General features: G+C 34.7%; 1 protein-coding gene and 1 pseudogene across 1 annotated transcript in view; both read left to right on the plus strand.

Moving 5' to 3' along the window:
• Window positions 1-27,887, plus strand: part of DPYD (dihydropyrimidine dehydrogenase) — an 806,753-nt gene that overhangs the window by 475,172 nt on the left and 303,694 nt on the right. The gene's annotated exons all lie outside the window — the stretch shown is intronic.
• Window positions 8,624-10,278, plus strand: LOC115299384 (annotated as a pseudogene).

Raw genomic sequence — 27,887 nt, forward strand, 5'->3', positions numbered from 1 at the left:
CCCCCCCCCCCCCCCCCCCCCCCCCCCCCCCCCCCCCCCCCCCCCCCCCCCCCCGATTATTTTCTGTCTCAGAGCTGGCAATGAATGGAAGTTGAGGTTTGAGCAACGGTGTGTCTTTTTGTTGTAGAAAAGATTCAAAGACAAATTGGAATGTTTTGAGTATTCGAATGATAGATATTTTAAAAGCTAATGAAATTTGTAGATGTTTTCCACAAACTGGTAAATTCAGAAATTTTACAAAGGACGTTCTATTTCATCCTATTGCCTCACCCATGTTGTTGTTGTTGTTGTTATTTCAGAGTTCTCTTAGCTTGAAACACACTATACACATATAGAATATAAGTAATCTTCCTCAAGTCAAAACTTCATTTATAAAGGGAACTATCAAGACCCATATGATATCTGTACGTTCCATTCTTTAGGTATTTTTCACTTTCTGAAATTGATGTTACAAGTAATCTCTATGTTCGCATTATGCAATTAACTCTAGTAAGCAATTATGTTAAGCTATTTGTTTTTTAAAGGGCCAAAATATTGTAGGAAGCTTTTCTCAAGAAGACAAGGACAAAAAGTGGGTCACTGTAAGAAAAATTATTAATATATTTTTAAACACAATCTACAGGTTTTAAGTGTTTAGGTAGTGAACAATAGTAAAATAATAACAAAAATAATGTGTGAGCTCTTATAATATTAAACTCTACTTGGTACTGTTATAAATGTCTTATGTATTTTAACACTCAATCTTTAAATAATCTTATAAGATAGTTTCACAGAGAGGAAACTAATAGGAAACAAAGAAGTAACATAGCATGCCCAGGGTTGCATGGTTCTTCCTTGGTTCCCCTTTATCCACAGTTTCAGTTTCCATGGTTTTAGTTACCAGGAGTCAACCCTATCCCAAAGCAGATGATCTTCCTTCTGATGTGTTGTTGGAAGGTCAGTAGTTGCTTAAAAAGCTGTGTGATAGTGCTTGTGTCATTCACCTCACTTCATCTCATCACTTGGGCATTTTATCATCTCACATCATCATGAGAAGAGTGAATACAGTACAGTATGGTATTCTGAGGGAAAAGGAAGCCATATTCACATAACTTTTATTACAGTATATTGTTAGATCTGTTCTATTTTATTATTAGCTATTGTTCCTAATTTTTTGTGCCTAATTTATAAATAAACTTTAGTTTAGCTATGTATGTATAGGAAATACCATGGTATATAGAAGGTTCAGGGCTACCCATGGTTTCAGGTATCCACTGGGGGTCTTGGAATGTATCCCTCCTGGATGAAGGGGGAATATTCTATATGGTGAAGCCAGAATTTGAACTTAAAACTTGCTTTTGGAATCTGAGCTCCTAATTATAGTGTTCTCTAGTGTACCTAGTGCAATCACTTCAGGCCTTTAAAATTTCAGTATTACTTTTTAATGCACATAAGAAGAGTATGAAATATAATTTCCTCAGATATTGCTTCTGTAGTATTTAGATAGGCCCCTATATCTGAAGAAGTTTCCTTTCCTGGAGGAGAACTCCCCCATTGGCTTGTCTGAAGCTCTACCCTTTTTTGGACAGAAGTGAGACCTTATTTAGTGGCCTCCAAGAAATGACAGTAAGTATATGAGAAAGCTGAGATGAAACTCTTGTTTTGTGATTCTACTGTCAAGTAGAAAGAAGAAGCACATTTAAATGTTGTTTTCACAATTTCCCTGGAACAGTCTTCTCCTCCTATAATGCTTTTATCTTCTGGGAAAACAATGCATGTTTTTCTTGTTTCTAATTCTTCCACCATTGAGATAATACTCATTATTCTTTTTCTATATTCTTAGAACTAATTTCTAACATTTTATTCTATCAAAGATAACATTTTAAATACAATTAAAATGGCATTCCCATCTGAACCCATAGAAGTAATGTGTTGCACCTAGATATTGCCATGCTGAGAGCAGAATAACCCCCACTGCTTTGGAATTACTCTGATGCCAAACCCAATGAGCTGAATGAAAGAAGGTGACCCTTCATTTTCCAAGTTTAATTATCACTCTCACTGGAGTTTTCCCACATCATTCTCAAGTGCGTGGCTGCCACCTTTAATGACAGGAATCGGATAATTCAACCCTCTGTGGCAGCTTCTAAGCAAGGGCTAACTTTTCTGAAAAAGAAATTGGCCTGGGGGTTGTGGAGAAGGGATGTAGGTCAGATGATATCAGCAGCTAGGAGCTCTCTTTTCAGAGAGTTGGCACCAGGTGACCATGAACTGGAGGAGACAGCTGGAAGAACATCTTGACTATAAAGGCTTTGAGACCCCTGCAATATATTATAAGGGCTTGTTCCTTAACTAGCACAGAGTCGCACTGAAGCTTACGTATATGGTAGACTTCTGCCCGGCTTTCAAGGTTTCTTTTTATCTATCTGTGAATTAAATTTGGCACACTGATGATTGTAGTGACAATTCATTACTAACTAAGAGTTTTTTTGTTCCTAAGCTGAGATTTTGCAATGCTTATTATGTAATGTACTGTATAATTAGGGCTTACAGAAATCAATTTTAAGTGAATCCTTTCATTCTCACTGCAAAAGCCTTAGAAACCATACATTCTAGGCTTCGAAATATTTTTTTTTACCAAAAAATACATGCTGCATTTTGTCTGAATGCACTGAATTAGCAAACAAAGACTGACATTTTCTATCATTTATGGCAGCTAAAGTTAGAGTTAGGCAAAAGATAGGGATTCAGAAGCGAATTAGCTGGTGAAGATAGAAAAGGGAGTGATGGGTTTGTTAGAGAAATTAATAAAGGAAGAATAATTGATATGTAAATATACTTCAATTATAATATACCTCATTCTACTGAAACCCTTCCTCAGTTTATTACTGAGAAATCAGCATTGCACACATTAAGTTCAAAATGATTCCAAAGAAGTTACTCTTCATCAGCATTCCTTTAAGTGCTTTCCTGACCAATAGCTTCTAAATACATAATTCTTAACCTTGTGTGTTTGTGCTGTAGATTCCTTATACACCCTACTGAACCCTAAAAGCATTTCTTCAGAATGGTTTTGAATGCATAAAACCCAATTCAGTAGTTTTCAAAGGATTCCTACTGTATTAAAATAAGTGCTCAACCCATTTTTACAAATATCGTATAGTAATGCATGTTACTCTTTAATAAGTCACTAGAACATAATCTAGTGGCAGATCTAATAACTACTAGAACTTTAACATAATGGGGACTATTGGTGACACCTTGAGAGACCTGCAGCAACTGTAAGGTGATTTTCTGTGGCTTCTCTTGGTGCAAAGTCACAGGTTATTGATAGCGCTACTGTGGTTTGTTGCATTCATGAGGAAATGCTAAATTATAGCCGGAGCTTAGCGAAAATAAAGGTCTAAGTTTTTTCCCATCCTAGTTCATGAGTTTCCTGTATTCTTTCAAGAATTCTATGGTCCTCAGATTAAGAACCTATGCCCAGTGGGTCTCAATTCTAGTTGCATATTAGAATCTCTTGTGGAAATTCAGAAAAGGTATTTATGGTTAGGTTCTGTCCTAGTTTAGTGATTTCAGAAACTCTGGGGTGATACAATGAATGTGTGTGTGTGTGTGTGTGTGTGTGTGTGTGTGTACATATGTATATGTGTATGTGGTATGTGTGTCTATTTTTTATAAAGTTTATCAATTGATCCTACTGTATATAAAGCCAATATCACTCATGACCCTTGACATACATCATTACATATTTATAAAAGTTCTATATCAGAACTCAAGAGTCTTTTATATATGCCAGGACCTGTATTTAGGGCTTTCTGTATCTGTTAAGCAGAGTTTTTCCTAGTTTTATAGATGAGAAAACTGACTTTTATAAATATGGCATTGCACAGGGCATTGGGTCACGCAGGTCATAAGTGAAGTCACTGGGGCTGGAAATCTTTCCATTACACCTTGAAGAAGTATTTCACTTGGCACTAGAGATCCTGAGGAATTAACAGTAATGTCATTTCAGTATTCCTTTACCCACCCATTCAGATGGGTCAATGATATTGAGCTTTCTTAACCACAGACTCTCATAAAGGAAAGCAGAATCTTTTTTATTGGACAAAGAAAGAAGTCTGTCATCAGCCAACCATTATTTTGTCATTAGTGCCAGCTCCAGACATTTTGTAGCTGGACACTTACTGCTTTGCAGGGAGGTAGCCGACTTTAGAGAACAGTGTCAGTGACTCAGTGTGGACCTTGGTTTGAACTGTTACCTGGTCCCTTCTCAAAGTTCTGTATTTGAAAATAGAGAGTCAAGATTGAGTCAGATCTAGGTATCCTTTAAGCAAGGAGGATACTTACTGCTTACTCAATGGGTATTCATCGCCCCACAACTCCTGCAGTCTTCTCACAGGCACCACAAAGGCTGACTCAGCAGAGGCAGGCTTTCTTTTCTTTGGATTTAAATATAATTAAGTCTTACTTAGAAATATGGGGATTTTGTTATCCCCCTCAATCTGTTTAGAAGAATAAAATTTAGTAACAGATAGAACAACAACATATATGTTGTCAGGCCAACGATGATTAATACAGGGTTGTTAACCTTTGCTTTCATTTTTTATTAAACCATTGCTTTCTTACCACTGAGCTTATAAAGTATAAACATCACCTTGGTTGTTCCCCCCCATATTCTGAAAAGAATATTCTCCTACAGAAATGTAAGCATCCCTGCATTGGAGGAATTGCTCCTTTGTTCCCTCTGGAATTTTTTTAGCTTGTCAAGTCTCTGTTTCTGTCAATTTCTACACATTCCCATGCTGATTTATTTTAAATAAATTAGGAAACTGCTGGAGCAAGTATTGAAGGGAAGTCTAGTATATCCCCAGGAAACTCCTTCTTTCTTTACACCAGAGCTTAAGTAGTGATTTTCTAACATCACTCATGAATTCTAGGGAATACAGATACTTCCCAACCTCCCCTCTTTACTAAAATCCATGATGATTACCTGCTGACATTACTTTATTGATTTTTTAAAAGTGCTATCAAGTCTACAAAAAATTAAAATTAGTCATAATAGGAATGGAAATTTTGAAATGTTAGGATGGATTGATGTATAATAGTCCATGTCCAGTTATCCTAACAAATCTCTGTTTTCACTTTCCAGAGTTGATAGAGCCTAAGAGCTAAAGGCATGAGGTTTAAAGTCAGAATAGATTTGAATCTCAGCATCAATTCTGACTTGCTGTTTATTGACAGTCTCAGCGTCAGCTTCTTCATCTGTGTGATAACAAAAAGGATTCTCAGGAATTGTTGTAAAGATTAAATGAGATATTATATGTATCTTGGCACTTGCAGTTATTCACCACTGTAAATAAAATTGCATAGGATATGTTTATGCAGTTACCTTTTATTCCTATGTAAAATAATAACTAGTTTTCATAAAATATTCTGAGGGGGGATTCGACAAGTCAAAGGTAACAGCCTCTTTATCGCTCTTGAAGCATATTGCCAGTTGATTTGCAAAGCATTTGTGAACTAACAGTGCATATAAAAGTCACTATTTTAGAAATAATTACCAACTAAAAAATGAAAAACTAGCTCACTAAATATACTTTTTAGTGAGACTTCTGAATTTGAATTTATTATATGTAATATAGTATGCAAAGTCTTCTGATTCTTTATTCAGTGTTTTATTTGTTATACTTCTGTGCTTCAATATCATTCATTCTTTTGACTTAGTTTCCAATTAAAACAAGACTTAAATAATGACAGCTATTAGTATCAGCATAGAAAGAGAAAAACATTAATGTGTTTAACTCTACAAACAAGAGTAGCCAAAATGAATCAGAATGTATAATGAAGCTCATAGTTCTGTGATTAGTTTCTGGCTTCATGTAGACAAGTATTTTTTTTTAAATAGGATATTCCTAGTTCCTTAAAAGAAAACATTAGCTACAGTTTAGACGGAGTAATGGGGACTGGTTTTACCAACCCACTTGAAATAGCAACATAAAGTAATGTATAAAATATACGAAACAACAGTTTTTAAGACCTGGATCAACAGTCAATAAAGATAATGGTCACTGAGATGGAAAACAAGGGAATGATCTCTGCCAATGCTCCAGAATGTTTCCAGGCCACATTACAAGGAGCAGAACCCAGAGGTCTCTCTGAGTTGAGACAAAGCTAAAAGTGCAGAGAGACTAAGGTCGCTAGAATTCATAAGATAGAGCACCAGAAAGCAGAGATGCATCCAGAGAGTACTCTAGAGACCTGCAGAAGGTCTCTCTTGAGTGTTCAACAGAGTAAAGATCAGCTCATGCATGTGAGTAAATTATAAGACTGCAGAAAGAACTTGCTGAATGGATTAGAGGAACTAGTACTCAATTCTTAAAAGGATCTGGGAATAAGGACTCTTCCTGCCAGCCAGACTGGAAAAACCCATGATTCACAATTAGCCATGGGCTCAGCACTACTTTAGTCATGCCTAACAAACCTTAAAAGCCAGACCTGAAAGGATCAAAGTATTTTCTAGTAAATAACTGCAACCCAGAACAAACCTCAAGAATATAGGAATACAAAAATATCTAGGACCAAACAAGATAAAATTCACAGTATCTGGCATTCAGTTTAAAATTCCTATCATGTGGGGCTCCTGGGTGGCTAATTTGGTTAAGCATCAGACTTCAGCTCAGGTCATGATCTCATGGTTCATGGGTTCAAGCTCCATGTCAGGCTCTGTGCTGACAGCTCAGCACCTGGAGTCTACTTCAGATTCTGTGTCTCATCTCTCTGACCATTCCCCACTCACACTGTATGTGTGTCTCTCTCTCACTCTGTCAAAAATAAAGAAATATTTTAAAAATTAAAAAAAACCAATCATGTAAGAAAATAGGAAAATATAATCCCAAAAAAGGGGGAAATTAATTAAAACTGTGCCAGAACTAATGTGATGTTAAAATTATCTGGCAAAAGGAATAAAACAGTCATTAAAACTATATTTCGTATGTTCAAAAACTAAGCTAAGAGAAGGAACATAGATTAAAAATAAACAGGGGCACCTGGGTGGCTCAGTCAGTTAAGTATCCAACTTCAGCTCAGCTCATGATTTCACGGTTCATGGGTTTGAGCCCCTTGTTGGGCTCTGTGCTGACACCTCAGAGCCTGGAGCTTGTTTTGGAGTCTGAGTCTTCTTCTCTCTCTGCCCCCTGCCCTACTCTCTTTCTCTCAAAAATAAACATTAAAAATTTTTTAAAATATAAATCAAAATTAAAAAACACATACAAAAAAAAACCAAAAAGTGAAATCAGACTTCCAGAATGAAAACTGCAATGAATGAGATGAAAAATACACTAGTAATTATTAACAGCATATTAGCCACTGCAGAAAAAATGATTATTCACCTTAAAGACATAGCAATAAAAACTATTCAAATTAAAATGGATGGAGAGGCGTAGTTGGAGAATGGGGAGTAAATATACCATTAGTGAGCTAGGAGCAACTTCAAGTAGCCTAATATATACTGGAGTTTTCAGTTTGAAGAAACAAAATGGCTCCAATTTTCCCAGTTTTGCATAAAACTGCAAGCCTCCCCACCTGCAAAACAAAACAAACAAACAAATAAAAAAAACAAAGAACTTGAACTCCAAATATAAGAAACATGAAGAAAATTATACCAAGTAGTACATCATAATTAAATTAATCAAGCCAGTGATAAAGAAAAAAATTTGGAAGTAGAGATAAAAAGCTTTTTCTATAGAGAAGAACAAATATAAAATCACTGTTTTAGTTTGTTGTCAGAAACAGTGCAAGCTAGAAGACAACAACTTTCAAGTGCTGAAAGAAAAAAAGAGCAACAACTGTTAATGTAGATTTCAGAATTCAGCAATATATCTTTCAAAAATACAGGTGAAATAGATACTTTTCCAAACACAAAAAGTCAAAAGAAAATCATCACCAGTGGATCAACACCACAGGAAATGTTTTAAAAAATGTTTTAAACAGAAAGTAAAATGACGCTAGGTTGAAATATGGATCTACACAAAGAAATGAAGAGCACCAGGATTTGTAACTACATGGATAAACATATGATTTTGTTTCTGTTATTTAACTCACTTTAGAATTGTTTAAACAAGAATATAAGACAGTGTGTTGCTTATAAAATATATAAAGGTAAATTATATGACAATAAAGTATAAAAGTTGTAAGGAAGAAAATGAATTATACTAATGTAAGCTTATGTAAAGTTTTATATCACTTGAAGGTAGACTGTGATAACTTAAAGATGTACAATCGAGGCTCTAAACAACCAATAAAACAATGCATCAGAATTATTGCTAAAAAAGCAACAGTAGAGTTATAAAATAGAATCATACAGACTACTTAAGCCTAAAGAAGGCAGAAAAAGAGAAAAAAGTAATAAAAAAGAGATGACACAAATAGAAACCATGTAGTAAGATGACAGAGTTAAACCTAACCATATCAATAAACATGTTAGATGTAAGTAGTCAAAACATTCTCAATTAAAAGGCAGAGAATTTCAGATTGGATGAAAAAGCATTACTCCACTGTGTGTATGTATACACACACACACACACACACACACACACACACACACTGCTTATAAGAGAAACAATTTTAAATATAAAGACACAAAATGGAGAAAATTGAAGCAATGGAAAAAGGTATACCATGTTAACTCTAATCAAATAAAATCTGTAATATTAATTAAAAACAAAGTAGATATTAAAACAAAGACTATTGCCAGGGACAAAAAAGAGCATTTTATAATGATGAAATGGTCAGTTCATCCACAGGTGATAGCAACTCTAAATATTATGCACCTTGTAACAAAATTTTAAGATACATGAAGCAAAACTTAGTAGAATAGCAAGGAGCAATAAAAACTCAGAATCACAGTTGATTTCTATACCTACCAGTAAAACATTAATAAAACAATGGAATGTGGTTATTCAAGATTTCAAAAATACTATCAACCTATCTAATTGACATTAATAGGACATGGCATCCAATGGTAACAGAATACACTATCTTTTCAAATATATTCATAACATTTATTAAATTAGGCCATATTCTGTGCCACAAAAGAAATCTCAATAATTTTAAAGAATTCAGTTTATCCAAGGTATGTATTCTGACCACAATAGGAATGTATATGGAAAATCCCAAAATATTTAGAAAATAAATGATACATCTAAATAGCCTTTGAATAAAGGGAAAAATCATAAGAGAAATTAAAAGTATTTTGAATTGAATGAAAATTAAAATATAAAATATTAAAATCATTACTAGTAGGGAATGTTATAGCATCAAGCACAGATGTCAGAAATGAAGAAAGGTCTCAAATTAATGACTACAACTTCTATCTCTACATACTACAAAAAGAAGAATAAACTAAGCCCAAATAAAGGATATAGTGAAGATCAGTGGATGAAATTGATAAGTTAGAAAACAGAAAAAAACAATAGAGAATATCAAGGAAATTAAAGCTAATTCCTTGAGAAGACAACCAAAATTAATAAAACAGCCAGACTGAAGAAAAAAGGAGACAAGAAACACAAATTATCAATATAGGGCATGAGAGAAGTAGAACCACTTCAGATTCTATGGATATTAAAGGAAAAAATATAGAATATTATGAATAATTTTATGCAAATAAGCTGGACAGTTTTTTGAAAGACAAAAACTGTCAAAGCTTAGTCAAGAAGCAGTAGATAATTTAAAAAATTAAGTTTATACTTCAAAACATTTCCATGAAGAAAACTACAGACCCAGATGGCTTCATGAGTAGAATCCACCAGCCATCTAAGAAAGAACGATGCCAGCTCTTTGATAAAGACATGGTCACAGCTGCAACAGAGCTTTGGAGTCCCCTCTCCTGCTCCTGCCTCACCACTGTCTTGCTGGGGAACAAGTGGGTCAGGAAACCCCACGGCAGCCATAGCTTTTAGACCCCGAGAAGATACCCATGGAGTCAGAGGTAGTAATTCACTGAATTAGAATTACTCTGACCAGCGACAATGTGAAACCTTTGGAGAAGGTATGTGCTGACTTGATTAGAGGCTCAAAGGAAAAAAATCTCAAAGTGAAAGGACCAGTTTGGACGCCTGCCAAGACTTTGAGAATTACTACAAAAAACTCACTATGGTGAAGATTCTAAGATTTGGGATCGTTTTCAGAAGAGGATCCACAAGCAATTTATTGCACAGTCCTTCTGAGATTGTTAAACAGATTACTTCCATCAGTATTGGGCCAGGAGTTGAGGTGGAAGTCACCAAAGCAGATGCTTAAATCAACCTTTTTGATAAATTGATTATTAGTTAAAAAAAAAAAGAAAAAAGAATGTCAGTTCTACACACGCACTTTCAGAAAAGTAAAACGGGGGGAATACTTCCCAACTAAATCTGTGGTGCCAACACCCTGATATTACAACCAGACAAGGACACAACAAGAAGAGTATAGACCATCGCCCTTCATGAACATAGATGCAAAAGTTCTAAGCAAATTTTAACAAATAGAATCCAAAAATATATAAAGATATAATACATCATGACCAAATGTGGTTTATTCCAAGAATTCTAGGTAGGTTTAACACTTGAGAATATTGTAGTTCACAAAAATTGCAAACTAAGTAATGAGAACAACATAAATTATATAATTATCTCCATAAACCAAACAAAAAACATTGGAAGAAATCCAAAAATATGTTTCTAACTTAAAATAAATTTCAGCAAACTAAGAATTGAGAGGTAATTCCTTAACCTGGTGAGAACCATTAAAAACTAACAAAAACCCATAGCTGACATCCTAGTTAATGGTGAAAAGACTCAATATTTTCTTCCTAAGAGAAATAAAATACGGATATCTGCTCTCCCCACTTCTATTCCACATTGTGCCAGAGCTTCTGCTTTGATAAAAATAAAGAGTGACAACAACAAAAAGATATGCAGATTTCAAAGGAAAAAGTAGAACTTTTTATTCACAGAATATATGATTTTTTATGTAGAAATATGATTAAATGCAACAATAAAAACCACTTTATTTACAAAAGCAGGCAGCTGCCTTACTGGGTGTTATTTTCAGATTTGATTTTTTAAAATATTGCATTAAATTATTGTTTATTTCCTTTACCAACTTTTCTTGTAATCCCTTAAATTCTGCACCTCTGGAGAATGCCTAACTCACCTCATCCTGGTCATGGCGTGTCAAAATTCTACTTTAAATAATCAATTTTATTAGCAAGGTTGCAAGATACAAGATCAACTTATAAAAGTCAATTATACTTTATGTATGCTGGCAGTAGACAATTAGAAACTGAAATAAACATATCATATTGTATTAAAATACCAGTGGCAGCAAACACATGAAACAGTGATAACTCTGACAAAGATGTGAAAGATGTGAATACTGAAAACTACAAAATACTGCGGATAGAAATGAAAGAAGACCTAAATATGGGAGGCTCTACAATGATTGGAAGAGATAGCATTGTGAAGATGTGAAGTGTCCTCATAGTGGTGGACAGATAAAATGCAATTTTAATCAAAATTTTAGCATTACTTTATTTGGTAGAATTTCACAAGCTGATTCTGAAATCCCTGTGTAAGGGCAAAGGACTTACAGTAGCCAAAAACATTCAAAAAGAACCACTTTAGAAGTCTAAAACTATCTGATTTCAAGGCTTATTTTAAAACCACAAGAATCCAGATAGGGTGATGCTGGCATGAAGATAAATATGCCAATAGATTAATGGAGGATAGCAAGCCCAAAAACCATTCACACATCAGTTGTGTGAACAGCTGATTTTTGTAAAAAGGAAATTCAATGGACAAAATATAGTTGTTTCAACAAATGATCCTAGTAAAATTGGATATCCATATTCAAGAAAAGTAACTGTTCACTCATATCTGACATTATGTATAAAAACTAATTCAAAATAGCCAAAGATCTAAATGCAAAACCGAAAATTATAAAACTTCTTAAGGAAAACATAGGTGAAATTCCCTGTGACCTTAGGTTAGGCAAATATTTTTTAGATATATACTAAAAGCACAGTGCTTCAAAGAAAAAAAAAGTGATGTGATTTATCCAAATTAGAAAGTATTACCCATCTAAACCTTTTGTTAAGATGGTGAAAATACAAACCAGAATGTAAAAAAAAATATTTACAGGGGCACCTGGATGGCTCAGTCGGTTAAGTGTCTGATTTTGGCTCAGGTCATGATCTCACAGTTCGTGAGATCAAGCCCCACATTGGGTTCTGTGCTGACAGCTCAGAGCCTGGAGCCTGCTTCAGACTCTGTGTCTCCCTCTCTATCTGCCAACCTCTGCTCACGCTCTCTCTCTCTCTCTCTCTCTCTCTCTCTCTCTCTCAAAAATTAAACATTAAAAAAATTAACAAAAAATTTACAAATCACATATCTGTTGAAGGACTTGTATTCAGAATATTTTTATATTCACGTTTAAAGAACTTTCAAAACCCAACAGTAAAAATGCAAACAACCCTCCTCACTTTGAGCAAAAAAATTTGAGCAGATACTTCAACAAAGAAGATTATGAATGATAAATAAGCACATGAAAATGTGCTCAACATCATTAGTCATTATAGAAATTCAAATTAAAACCTTGAAGAGATATACACCTGTTAGGATGTCTAAAATTTAAAAGACTGGTCATACCAAACGTTAGCAAGGATATGGAGCCACAGGAACTCCTATTCTTGAGGTATGAATAAACATAATAAACATGTTCATTATCTTAATTGTGATGATGGTTTCAAAGTACATACAGATTAAGGGATGCCTGGGTGGCTCAGTCAGTTAAGTGTCTGATTTCAGCTCAGGTCATGATCTCACAGTTCATGGGACTGAGCCCTGTATCAGGCTCTGTGCTGACAGCTCAGAGCCTGGAGCCTGCCTCAGATTCTGTGTCTCCCTCTCTCTGCCTCTCCCCTGCTCACATGCTCTCTCTCTCTCTCTCTCTCTCTCAAAAATAAATAAAAATGTTAAAAAAAATGTTTAAAGTACATACACATGTTAAATCTTATAAAATTCTAAGCTTTAAATATGTACAATTTATTTTGTTATACTTTATATAACATATAATGAATTATACATATATAACACATTATTTATGTATATATAACATATGATATATAACCATATAGAATATATATCATATATAAAATTATACTTCAATAAATCTGTTTTAAAAATATGTTCAGTTTAAAATTATAAGGGCAATGTCCATAGAATGTGTCCTGGGAATTAATTCCAGGTTTGGCTGAATGTCTAAACCCTTATCACTGAGAGTTTCAGTCTCTACCCCATTGCCAGAGCCATCAGTCAACTGTTACCATTCACAAAGTGTCTTACGTTTTGGACACATTCACTTTGATATTCAATCATGCAAAATAGCAAGTTAAAAGTGACCTTAAATCACATTAAGAAAGAAAAATAAATGTTGGGTTGATTTTTAAGCTGTTGTTTTGCAGGATATTAAGATTTAGCAAGCCTTTTTAAATAGTCACATTATACAAGCATTAGCGGCCTACCCCATACTATTTCTCAAACTCCCCTTTCATTTGTAATGTATCAGGCTGCCTTTTAGGTAACAATACTGTTTTCTCCATTTGGAAGTGTGGCATGAAACACACCGAACCATGTTGAAAGAGACCCTGGGGATGGCGATGATGCATTGAATTTAGACTCTTATTAGTTCATTAGGTCATTTAGTTCATTAGAGAGGCAATGGAAACTATTTATAAATTGTATTTGTTTGCTATATAACCAGACCATGTCCTATAATGAAACCAAGTCCATACTATCAATTTGGTAATCTTCCATCAGTCAATATAATGTTTTTGTGGAGAACTCAATGCATTCTTCTCTTAAAATACTTGGGAAACCAGGAGAGAGAAAGGATGAAGTAAAACCTTCTATTTCCCTTCCACTCACCCCTGTAAGTCTCTAAAATATATATTTTTGGGGGCGCCTGGGTGGCTCAGTCGGGTAAGCAACTGACTTCATCTTAGGTCCTGATCTCACAGGTTGTGGGTTCGAGCCCCAAGTCAGGCCTTGTGCTGATAGCTCAGAGCCCGGAGCCTGCTTCTGATTCTGTCTCCCTTTCTCTCTGATTCTCCCTTGCTCATGCTCTGTGTCTCTCTCTCTCAAAAATAAATAAAATGTTTAAAAAATTTTTAAATATATCTATTTTTTAACAAGATCCATTTAAAAACATTTTAGAAGAAAAGCACAACTGTTTTATCAGAGCTTAAAAGTAGGAGGTAATATAAAGATTTTTATTTAATATAAGACACTACAATTATATATTTCATTTACTTTGTTACAAACTACTTACCCTATTTTACTTTGGGGGAGGGGAGGAGAGCTTGCTCATATACAACATTCTCCCCTCCCCTTTCCACTTCTTTTCTTTACAACTAGGCATTTTATTTTTTTACAGTGTACCCTACAAGGCATATTCCAGAGGTTTATTTTTCACAAGGAGCTATTTTCATATTTTCCCCTTAGGTCTTCTAGACATTTACTTGAAAGGGTTCTTTATTCTTTAAGATAGTTCAAAAACACACACACCCCACATACACACAAAGTTAGCAGTATTGTTTTTAAAGGTTTGTATACTGTACTTTAATGACTCTTTTTATTTTTTTAACCATTATTTATGTTTGGATAATTTATTCTGTTTAAGCAGAATTTAAGGTTGTATCTGAGACCCATAAATAAGATCTTATTTGTTGTAAACCATCTAAAAGGAGAATGGTCATAGAGGCCTTGGACAATTAACTTAATCACCAGGAAAACCAAACATTCTTAAATCACAAATGAAATAAACTTTGATAGAATAAATATGTACAATGAACCCTCCAAATTACTGAAAATTGTATTCTGTGAGATTTGTCTTCATTTTAAGAACTAAAGTTATGAAAATATATATTAGAATAAGTGTCATTTTAGTATGAATACATTTATATAGGCCACTTGTGATTATCCAGTGCAGTAGCAGATGGCGAAGAACTGATCAATGAAATTCGTCAATAAGGATACAATGATATCTTTACCAGTGTCTTCTAGTTTTATAACAAGAGTGCGTTTCATAATCATGTTAGAGTTAAAAGGTTAAAAAAAAGAAGAATGGAAGAAAAAGAAAAAAAACATCTTTTGGCTATGAGCCTTTTCCCTAGGCAAGCCCCAAATCTTAAGGGAAGTACAAAAAGCAAGAATTCAAAAGGGATGTTAGGAATTCAAAGTATAATAACTTATTAATTTTTATAGCCATTTATAGGACACAGATTTCTATTTCTCTGAGTTGATCTCACAATACCTTTGTAAGGAAGGCATGAATATTATCCCCGTTTCATCCTAGAATCTGATAGCCAGATGAAGATAAGTAATTTCTCGAGGATTTCTTTTCAGACTATAAGGGGTAGATTTTTAAATTGATAACAGAACATCTGACATACACATATTTACAATAAGAAAATCATTTTTTTTAAGTTAAGTTTCAGAATACTTAAAAATGTTCATGTGTTATTCGTATTTTCTTTTCACCTGGGTTTTCTTCCCCCTCGTGGAGGTGCTAATGAGCAGAGAAATGGGAAAGGTAATCAGCCAGAGGGAAGAGAAGAATCAAAGACCTAGATAATTCACAAACTGGAAAATGAGCTCCTAACTAATCAAGGCTGGATTGTAAATAGGATAGAAAGAATTTATGCATCCCTAGTATCGGCCTGAATAGCATTTGTAGCCAATCCAAGAAAAGTATTTGTGAATTTCACAGTTGGTTATTTTTTCTCCCTTTGCGATTTTTTTCCTGAACTAATTATCCATTGTGTACGTGAAGCAAAGAAATAACTTACCATTAAAGTCATTTTTGAGGTAGATATTTCACTTTGCATGTTGTTAGAATGCCTGGAGCATTAATAAGAAATGAGTTAACTTTATTAATACAGCTTCTTTGGGGAGTTTCTGATCTATATACTGATCACCCAAAAGGAAATTTTGTGTAATATTTTATTCATGCAAAATTTACGGAAGTAACTAGATTGACTAATCTTTCCATATAAATAATTTAATTTAACTTTGTGCTGCTTTTTGCATTTTAATTTCTTCTTAATGTGTCCTTTAAAGCCCCCAGTATTAAAATGATCAGTGACTGTTTCTGTTTGATTTAGTTTAAATTGTAAATTTAGTTGTGGCTCTTGGGTTACAAGGTACAGAGGTTGGTGCCTTAATATAGGAAGTGAACACATTTACAGATAGGAAAAGCTATGTGTGTGATCAGTTTTTTAATGAATTGTTGGAAACGGGGTAGATATCAACACAAACAGTGACATATAACACTACATAACAAATATTCTTATTATTACCTAGACTATAATTGTGCCTCAAATACTTCACATTTCATATAATTTCTTACCTACTATTTAATTGCAGGGTTTTATGTCATATTTTGACTCAGAGTTGTTGCCTTTGTCTCTGCTTAACACCTTCCAAGACCTTCCCAACTCAGACTTAGCCAGGATAGTTGCAATATGGTTGGTGACTTTGAAATTCAGGCAGGACTTCTGCTTCTCCTTTGGATGTAGAAAACCAGAGAAATCACCACTCCTACCCTAACAACCAGAACAACTTCAGTAAACTGCAAAATAGGGCTTTAAAAAACCTATCGGAGATCTGAGGATGCAAATTAACCTAAATGAACTAAATTCCAGAAAGTGATAGATAAACTCCTTTTAGGAGAGAAGAAGTACATGACTGCTTTGCTCTTTGCAGGAATGATGAGAGGGAAGGGAAGACAAATCAGGATAGTTTTAAAGAGTATTTAATACATGTGTTTAGAGTGATCTGATTGGTGAAAATACAAGAAGCCCAGACACAGACCTCATCAGCCATTAGCAACCAACTCTCCCATGTTATTTCATTGAGGAGCCTACCAGATAGGAGCTAAGGCAGCCTAACTGGGGAAGATCCTCTCTAAGGGAAGCACAACCATCTCCCATTCTGTGGCAGTGCCCTGCTGAATGCTTGGGCTGCAAGGTATTCTAGGCCTTTGCCAGTTGTACTGCAGTGGCTCTTCTGAAGGTTTGAGGAAGGGAAGCTCATCAGATTCTGAAGCACAGAACGCTAGCACAGAGGACAGCAGAGCAAGGAACTCCCCAGCAGCACAAAAAGCTAGCAGTTGGTCGTAAGCAGTAAAAGATGCCTCATGGTTTGGAGAGTGGGTGGGGGGCTGGCTTAATCTTAATACGGTGACTCTGGAGTCTTTCTGGGGCTCAATTCCCAAGTCCTCTTGAAGAGAAAAGTTCTCTTTTTATTTCTTTTTTAAATTTTTTAATTCTTATTTTTGAGAACAAGACAGAGACAGAGTGTGAGCAGAGCAGGGGCAGATAGAGAGAGGGAGACATAGAACCCTAAACAGGCTCTAGGCTCCAACCTGTCTGCAAAGAGTCCGATGTGGGCCTCAAGTTTATGAACCGTGAGATCATGACCTCCGCTGAAGTTGGAGGCTTAAACAACTGAGCCACCCAGGTGCCTGAGAAGAGGAAAGTTCTGATTCAAGCATCAAAACATTTGAAGCCAATGGAAAGCTGAATCTAAGTGCAACCATAACAAAGCCCAGACTCGACAACAGGTTTCATTAACACAGTCTCCTTCCTACATTGTCAGCCTGGTAATAGAAAATAGGTGTATCCTTCTCTGGGGGTTATTTTGTTATTTTATAATCATAAATTATTATTTATGTAAGTCTCTACTATTTCTCTATACAAAATATCTGGAATACAATAAAAAATTATGACATGAGAAAAGAAAATGTGACCTAGTCTCAAGAAAGTTTTCTTGTAAGTTGTCTGTAGAAGCAGATCCAGAGATAGAATCAGAATTAGATACTTTAAAGTTACTGTGATGAATGTGAAAAAAAATGCAGTGGAAAAACATTCATGAAAAGATGTAGAATTTTGTTAGAGAGTTGTAAAGTATTTAAAAAGATACAAATGGAAATAAATGAAGAATGCTACCATAAAAAAAGATTAATGGGATAGGCTTGTGGGAGACTGAATATAGCAGAGGGAAGCATCAGTGAAGTTGAAAGACAAAGTAATAGAAGTTACCCAAACTGAAAGAAAACAAAACAAAACCAACATATCACAGTAGTTGAGATCTGTGGGATAATATCAAATGCTCTAGCACTGATGTAATTCAAACTTATAAAGAAACAAAAGAGAGATTTTGACATAAATTATTAATTCAAATGGTACCAACTTATAGCGGCCTTCCTTGACTGTCTTGTGAAAAGCAGTCCCCATTCAAACTCCAATAATTCTCATTACTATTGAAAGTATCTCTTCATTTTTTATTTTATTCTACCTACATATTTTTTCAATATATACCAAATAATGGACACTATTTTCAGAACATGGTATTGAACTAGAAAGACAGGATCTCCTTTCTCATGAAATTTATTCCTTCTCTAGAGTATAAGTTTCATAAAGGTAGTTATCTTTTAAATTTCTTCTCATTTATTCCTCCATCTCAGTTTCCTAGAACTATAGCTAATGCATGGTAGGGGCTCAATTAGTATTTCTTAGGAAAAAAGAATAAGTGAATTTTTCTAAGGTCAGTTTAAGGCCACATTTTATATTATCTTTCCCAAGACTATCTGATACAAACTCATGAGCTTTTTCCTCTATGTATTATTTCTCTTTCTTTTTTCTCTTGGAGTCCCAGGCTCTACTTTTTCTACCTTCTGAAAAGGATTGATTGACATACAGGTAATTTTTACCAATACATAAAAGTGTGTGGATGATTGTAAATGAATTTTGATAAGAAGAACCAGATGTGGTAGAAGGATAATCATAGTTCTATTAATGTATATATATCACTCTATCTTGTCACTCTTTGTGTATAGGTTTCTGTTCCCTGAAGACAGTGGTCTCTTAGTGTTTCTATGGCCAAGCCCCATGCCCAGTCCAGTTCAACTGCTTCTCTTTCATATATACATTTTAACATTTATTAAATTTCATATGGAATTGGCCATTTCTTAAAATTTTTAATAATCTATAAAAACCAACCATATAAATAAAGGACATTTGCCCTAAAAGGTTTTTTTTTAAGGCAACTGTCAAAATACTTTGTTTAAATTATTATTCTTATTTAAAATCTATGTCCCCTAGGCCATGTTGGCTGGGTCTAGGAAACAGATGACCAAATCTGTCAAAGTCTATCAGTAACTGATTACATAGAATATATCAAATCACCCACTAGACCTCTCTAAGGGCAATATTCCATTCACATAGTTCTAACTAAAGAACTTCTGTACAGTTCCTGTGATTTTCTGATTTATATTAAGATTTACTCCAAATTATCACTAGGGCATCCTTCTAATCTTCGAGAGAAATCTGCTGAAAAAATCTGCAGAGAAAACTGGAGTTGCCATTCTTCAGCATTCTCAATAAACATAACTGAATTGTTAATCATTTAGTCCTTGAATGCCAGAGAATCTTTGAATTATTAATTATTAAGCATCATCTGGCTCAATTTGTTTGTTTACTAAGGGGAAAAATGGAAGGTTAGAGATATTGGTCCCGATGTTATGTAAATTAGTGTTCCACATTTATTAATACCATGTATCTTTTTCTAAATATATGTTTTTGGTTATTGCTAACCTCTCTTTTTCCCTCTCCCTCCATCAGATAAAACACACTGAAGAGAATAGTATTAACTCCAGGTGTACATCCTTTAGAATTATATGTTGCAAATATCTATTAGTCAGGGCATAATAATTAATGATGACTAAATTCATTAGTAATAACTATCCATCATGTGCCACTTGCTTTGCTGAGTAATAGACATACTTGATCACTGATGCTCATCACAATTTTAAACAGAAGGCATTATTTTCTTCATTTTACAAATGTGGAAACTAATCCTAAAAACAAAAAGGTACCTCACCCAAGATAAAAAATGCTAGAATGGGGCAAAGCTAGGAATCAAACTCTAAAATTTTCAGTCTCCCCACTAGATGACACAGTCTATTGTGACAGTATCCACCTAATCATACCTTCTTACCAAAAAAGCAAAACCAAAACCAAAAACAAACAAAACAAAAACAGGTGAAGATAAAGGAAAGAAAAAAGGGAATAAATTACAGACTATGATAAATATTTTTTTCTATTAGGAGTAAGGCAAACAAATTTATACTAACTATATTTCTTATATAAAGACATTTTACCAATATCTAATTGATTTACTAAACATTTAAGAAGTTTACAAGTTGATCAGGTAAAATATAAAATGAAATTATATGAAATAAAAGAAGTTATAAAGCGTACTCATCTTTTTAATCATACTTCTAGTATAATTTTATCTTCATTTACTCAAATTTGCTAAGATGTATATCATGTTACACTGACTGATGGTTTGAGCTAAACATTTAACATTTCTCTGTACACTTCTAAAGGCTGCATAATAATTTGTATGAATTCTACCAAAAGCCAAAGTTATGTCTCATGTCCACTTCTAAAAATGCTATTTTATTACTTATGAACCTAAATTTTCCTGAGGTGGTATTCTGTAATCATTTGCATCCTTATAAAATTTTCTAAATCCTTTAAAACTGCAGTACCTTATTTACCCAATATACTATTAACAAAGCAAGGCATTTTCTGAATTCAAATTAATACTGCAGTTTAGTCATCACCATATGCACATTTTGAAAGAAACCTTCCTTACAGTTCTCACATGAACTAACTTAGTAGGTTTTTACCTACACACACTGAAAAAAAAAATTAATGACTTGTTAGATTTTGAACACGTTTATTTTAAAATTATATGAATCATCTATTTGTGTAAAAGATGTTATCAAGTCATTTATTGTTTTTGAATATGTAGATAGATTTTGTTGTTTTGCATTAGTTTCTTGGCTGGTCAGTTGGACTTTTCATTCTTAGGTACAAATTAGCACATAATCCCCTTCTTACTTATAAGTATTGAGTTCTAACTCTGAAACTTTCCTGTGTGAACAAAATCTACTGCCTTGCTACCTTCACTGCTTTCATATTATTAATTTTGTTCTACGGCGCCTGGTACATTATAATCAGATAAATATTTGTTTTTTTTGGTTGCTTGTTTTCCATGTTTAGGATTTGAAGAACTGTTTTTCTTTACAAAATAATTTCAAGCAACTGCTTCACAAATTAGGGAGCCTGAAGTTTGGCAGGGAGGATGGGAAGGATGGATAAGGGGCAAAATCATGGAGGTAAGGGAATAAATGCATAAATGCTCAGGCAGATTCTGGGAAAATAATAATTTGTCACAGCTCTGTTGCCAACTATATGAACATGAGCAAGTCACAGTCCCATCCATAAACAAAGAGCTTGGGCAATTTTATCACTGTCCTGAAGATTCTACATTTCTGACAATTATTCGATGAAATGGATCTCTTCCTAAGGCTGAGAAATCACTTTTGTAACATGCAACTTACATTGCAGTAATATTTTTGCAGTAGGTATTGAATAGTAGAAGAAAAAGCTTTTACATTTTAACTGAACCATAAATACTTAGTCATTTTTTTAGGCATCTTTGAATTGCACATAAGAGAAGCCAGTGGGATCTCTTGCTCAGAAAATATATGAGATCATTCCAGAGGTGAACACATACTATTTTCTATTCCCTACTCCATTTTAGTCATATGTAATGAAATGGTTTGATGGGAGCATAGAAAATTACTGAGAATTTTTATATTCTGAGGTTCTTTGACTATTGGCTGAATGGGCAGAGGGGCAGGATTAATATCTATTTCTGGAAAAAAAAATTTGAGACAGAGGTACATTTTCAGAGAGAGATTTTTTTTCTTTTTGCTTCATTGGGCAAGAAAGCTTTATCTTGTATGTGAGGTTAACTATGGGAACAGACCACTGCTGGGAGCTGGGGAACACATGGCAGAAAGAGGAAGGGAGAGAATGCTCTGTTAGTTTCCTGGCTAGACAGGTCACATTGCACTTGGGGCATGAAGATGAGGGTAAGAGTTTTAAATCAGCTGTGAAATTATTTTGGTACCTAGTGTAGAGTGAAGGATTGGGGTTATGTTTTCTTAGTAATTTCCTAGAATAGACAAACAGGAGTTTTGTATTATCACTTGTCTGTGATGAAGGTATAGATCTTGGGCACACAGAAATGTCAGTCATTTGGCCAAGCAGAAATAGGAGTTGGTTTATGTTGGGTCTTGAGACAATAATGAGGAGGAAAACAGGTCATTTTTATCTAATTCTCAACATTTCCAATATCAGAGAGCTTATTTTTCAGATAGATGTACCAACAAATAGATAATTAATTTTAAAAACAAACAAGCAAATACAAAACAAATCCTTGGCTCTGTGCCTCTCCTTTTGTGATATAGTGTCCAAAGTCAGTAGGTGTTAATAAGAATTTTCTCAGAAAAAATATTTGAAGATTAAATATGAAATAATTCAGTATCAAAACAACTTAATTTACATATCATATACTGCATAAATGACAAAGTACTTTTACCAACTCTGAATGTGAAATATCCCAGGTCATAGAAATTTGCAAGAGCATTATATAAAACAAAATTCTAAATAGTCCAATTGGCCTACATATGGACAGGTACTGATTTATGTCCCTCCCTATGTTGTCACAAGAGGCCTGCACACTGCTGAAGGTTAATTCCCTCTAATCAGTTATCACCCAACAGGACTTAAATTTGCTCTTTCCTAGAGGAACTTCCTTCTATTTGTTCTTCCCTCTGATACCCATATCTTTTTGATATCTCCTGATAACCTTAATATTATGCTGGACCCTTAACATCTACCTTTTTGCCTTAAGTAAAATATCTATTTCCTCTGAAAAAGGGGAGCATTCTTCAAAACACTCTCAAACACAGGCCACATTTTTTTCCCATTCTCCCTGCCTACCCTTCTCCTCCCCATCACTACACATCCACATCTCTATTCTTAAGCCAGTAGTTGTATCCAGTATCCTCTAGATTCCCACTAACACTTCTAAGTATATAGTCAAGTATGCCTTGTCATTGAACCATATGCCATGAAAGTAAGGCACTCTCTTCCTGTCCTACAGCTTCCTGGGTCCTTACTCTGCGTTGCCTTCTCTTCTTCATTCTCAACTCCAAATATTCATGAGAATTTTATCACATGACTTTTCATCTTTATCTGCTATCATCCTGGGCAACCTTACCATCAACATTTACAGTCTCTGTTACCATGTCTTGATTTTTTATCCCCTGGTTACTTTTGCCATCATGTTCCATAGACAGCTTCTGGTCTTGTTTTCCCAAGGAACTGTCCCACCTCTACCATCTTGAAATCTGAGATCCTGTTATCCAAATTAAAGCCCTTGCCTTCTGTGTCCCCTGCCACGTGTGCTTTTTGACATCTCCATGAGCTCTTGCCTCTTAATTCCTCTCTGTTCTCCCCAACTCTCAGCCCACTCTGAGTTCTGTAATCCTTCTTTTCCAGCCTGTATTCAATAAATACTATTTAAATTCATGCTTTTAGTTTGAAAAAAAATGAAAATATTAGTGTAACAAACATCTGTATGCACCAGTCATAAGTAACACATTATAATTTTTTTTATATTTGCTCTACTAGGTTCTTTGATTGTAGTTGTAAAGAATTCAGAAGATGCAGATTTATTTTTTAGCTAAATGAAACCAGTATGTATAATATATATGGAATTGTGCAGTTAAAATGCAAGCAAGGAATGAAACTTGTGAAAAAGGGAATAATTAAAAGAATTCTGTCAAAGGTTCAAGTGAGACCATTTTTAGGATCTTATGCAGAAGGATTTGACCAAAGGAAGGGGGTTGGAATAAAGCCATAACATGCTTGGATGAAGTCTGTTGTGTAAATGTCAGATATACTTTTATCTACATTGAAGTTTATCTGTAATGTAGAAGCTATGAAAACTTACTAATCATAGGCATCTGTTTCCATAAAATGTCTCTTCTAAATTTTCCTCTGGAGCAACAAAGAGCTGGATCATTACAGTAGATTTCAGTCTTCAGAAGGCTGTGGTCATAAAAGAAGAAGAAATATCTATGTTTTTCTTTTATTCTGGTATCTTTACGGTTTTAGTAATAAAATATTCTTGGCTACTATTTAATTAATAAGACAGTACAATAATTTTACTCTCTACCTTGATAATTGTTGCTTTTATAGAATTCTCATGTTACACTGCAATATCTTGATTTGCCCAATTGTGTTCTACCAAAAGGTTCTAAATAGGCAAATCATCAGTTTAATAAAGTGATCAGCTTCATAATCTATTGTATTGTTATCAGTAGGACACAAGATATTCTGTACTTGTTTTTCTGAACATGAAATATTTTGGTAACATCTAATTATCCTGCTGATTTTAATCTATACTTAATAAAACAAAATCAATTATGTATGCTAAATGAACATATATTTATTGTCTAGGGATTTTAAATTAATGAATGCATTCTCCAAAAATTTTTATCAATTTTTATAACATACTACCATAAACATAGTTATCATATGCCCTAAATTTCTAAGGTAGACTTATTATCTATGTAACTTATATTTAATAAATGTAAGTCTGTGGCTGTAACCTTAATATGTTTTTAAATGCAAAAGAAATCAAATCTGAAAAACTGAATTGGTTAGCCTGTGCATTTGTAGCATATATTAGAATAAAGATCATGTGGCAAGCTCCAGTGGCCAGTCTAGGAACTCTTAATTGTTTAGATTTGTATGTTGTAGAAAACTCTAAGAAAAATTTAACCTTCAAAGAAACAGCATTTGGAAAAGGGTTTTGTGCGCCATAGGCACAAGAATCTAGAACATGGGCCCTCTAGATCATATACTAATATTGGTGTCTGGAGAAGGGGAAGAAGGTTCTTTAAAATTGATCTTATGAAGGTCAATTCAGAATTACAAGCCCAGATTCTGTGATGAGTGTTACAGAGATTTTCACTATAAATATTTGGATAACAAATAATAAAAGATGTATAGTTAGTACTACAATCAATTTCCATTTTCTTTGTACTATGGTTCTGGTGATACAGTTTAACCAGTGGGGCCAAGGGATTCTTCTCTCACAGTCTAGCCATCCTTGTTTCCAAACCATGTTTCTCTTTCTTGTCTACAGCATGTCTGTGTCTTTTCTTTACTGATAGTATACTATTACCCTCAATTGTTGTCTCTACTCGTGTGATAAAAAACACATTTCCATCCTGTTTCCATCCGGCAGTATCATGGCTGTTCCTGTACAAACCAGCTTCACAGAAGTTCTGGAGCTTCCCCTTCTAACCACTGAATAACTTACTTCAGGGACTGCTTTCCCCATGTTTTTGATTACAGGAGTACTAAGTGTTTTCTAAATATTTTCATTAGTTTTATGAACAGCTCTAGAAGTGTTTTCTTTTCATTGTTTTGGTTGCATGTTTTATTGGAGTTGTGTTTTATCATCACTAGATAAAAAATAAATGCAATAATTATTAGACACTAAGAAAGTTCTACACACAAAGTCATACAGATATGACATAGTGTTGGTGTGTTAAAAAGGTGCAAATCTTAGCATCAAAAGGATTAGCTCTATTTCTGGCTGTATATCTGGTTTTATTGTGGGCTTATAGGCTAGATATTGCAAAGATAAGAAACAATATTAATATCTTATTTTAAAGTGAATGTCAAAGATTTTTAGTGCAGTGTGCCTGAAAAGAGAAGAGGACTGAAAAGTAAAGGGCACATTAAGTTGGAACCTGCAGTGACAGTGCTGTGTTACATCGCAGAGATTCTACAATATGTCAAAGGGTCGGTGATTTAATTGTCTGAATGCATGATTTGGTGAGTCAGTTTAGACTAGAGCAAACCGGACCTGTCACTGAAATCACAATGGGTAAAAATGGACCTATTCAATCTGCCTCTCAATGCTCCAAATTCTTCCTGGTTGTAAATTAGCGCTTCTGGACAATGCATTAACTCGTTCAGGTCACCAGGGTACTATGTCAGCTCAGTGCTCACAATTGCCCATGACCAATTCTGCACTCTCCCCAGCAGGAGGGATGCAATGTCATTTTGTACTCTCTTCTTTAGGATAATATCAGGTCTGAAAGGAAAGGAACAAAAGAAGTTGCTGCTTTCCTTCCACCCACTCCGCTTAGCCATAATCATACCCCTCCTCCTACTTGGCCAGACTACGAACCAGACAGAAAATGAGCTTACAGGATGGATGTGTTGTTACCTACACACTTGAATAAAATCAAGAATTCAGTTCTATTTAACTCCATCCTTGAATCAAAGAAAATGGACATACTGCCTGTGTAGGAGAGCTAGAGAGTTTTCTAGTCATCCCCAGTAAAATCATCTCAATATGGTTTCTCTTGCTAGGGCCAACATTTTACTGTGGCTACTGTCTGCTTCTCTGATAGCATCTCATTTCATTCCCTCCTTAGTTACTACCATCCATCAAAGCTAGCCTTTTTATGTATTTAAACATGCCTGTGTCTCACTGCATCTGGGCCTTCATACATGATATTCCCCTTACTTAAAACTGGCCTTTCATGATCCAAAAAATAGCAACCCATCTGTCACATTCCCTCTTGCAGGTCACTTCTGTGGGGAAAAATTACCTGAAAGGGTGATCTATATTAAGTCCCCATTAATTAATTAATTAATTAATTAATTTTTGTGTTTAAATATTTAGCATAATTTTGCAACATTGGTCAGAGTTTGTAGTCCTACACCATTTTGTTGCCTTCTTTGAATATTTCTGTTCCCCACTAGACCGTAATCTTGAGGTAGGTATGCTGGTATCACATCCATTTTCTTGCCTATTATACTCCTACAACCTAGCACAATTCCTGGCACATAGTAGATGCTCAGTGCGTGAAGCTCCAGAGCCCACCACCCTGGCCCAGGCTCCAGGTCTCTATTCCGACCTGCAGCATCTGGGGGAGACACTACTGACCCAACTACACCATGGGATTGGAAATGAGAAATCTCAGCCCCAGATCAGAAAGACAGATTAAATAAAGTTACTGTATTTCACCTCCCTTCTTTTGCTGCCCCATAGTCTTCTCTGAGGTCAGCCCAGGACAATCCCTGGTCGGCAGTGGAAATATTATCAGAAGTCAGCCAATGTGATATCAACCCCTCACTCAAAGCTATTTGCCCTTTGTGGCTCTATCCAGTCATGTTCATGCTCCCTTGATAAGGACGAAACAGTCAAATTGTGAAAGCTCTCTTCTTGTTAATTGTATACCTATTCCTAATGAATGTATTATTTGTTTGAAATGTACATTTTCCTAAACTCCAAATAGTTCCATATCCAAATATTGGTACTTCTATTAATATAATAATGTAAAATTTAGTATTTTGCTTTTTACAAATTTATTTGTAGGACCACTTACAATTAACAGTGAGGATACTTCTACATCTCTTGCTTTTCCCAGAGAAAAAAACAAGGAGTAGAAATGAATCACAATTTTAACAGTATTTGAGTGAGAAGCAGCACTTGGTATTAATATAGAATTCCAATCCCTGTTTCTCCTGTTCTGTTTCTCCTTGCTCCTGTCCTTAGAAGCTTGTACTTCAAATACGTTATGGTTTCACTCTTACTATTTCAGAACCTCGCCTCATATAGAAATTCTTCCTGCCTGTGCTCTTAGAAACATTCCTTCTATTGCAACCGCCCTCCCTGGGATCTTCAAAGCTGAGGGAAAATCTCCCACCAGAGTTAACACTTTTCAGACCATCGAATTGTCACCATGCTCTTTGAATGGTGTGTTTCTTTTCCCATGAGGAATTACAGTTATTTCCCTTGGCACTGAGGAAAAGGGCTTGCATGTCACCTCGGGCCACAGCACTGGTTCATACTGAT

This window comes from Suricata suricatta, chromosome 8 (genome assembly GCF_006229205.1).
Source record: "Suricata suricatta isolate VVHF042 chromosome 8, meerkat_22Aug2017_6uvM2_HiC, whole genome shotgun sequence".
NCBI classification, from domain to species: domain Eukaryota; kingdom Metazoa; phylum Chordata; class Mammalia; order Carnivora; family Herpestidae; genus Suricata; species Suricata suricatta.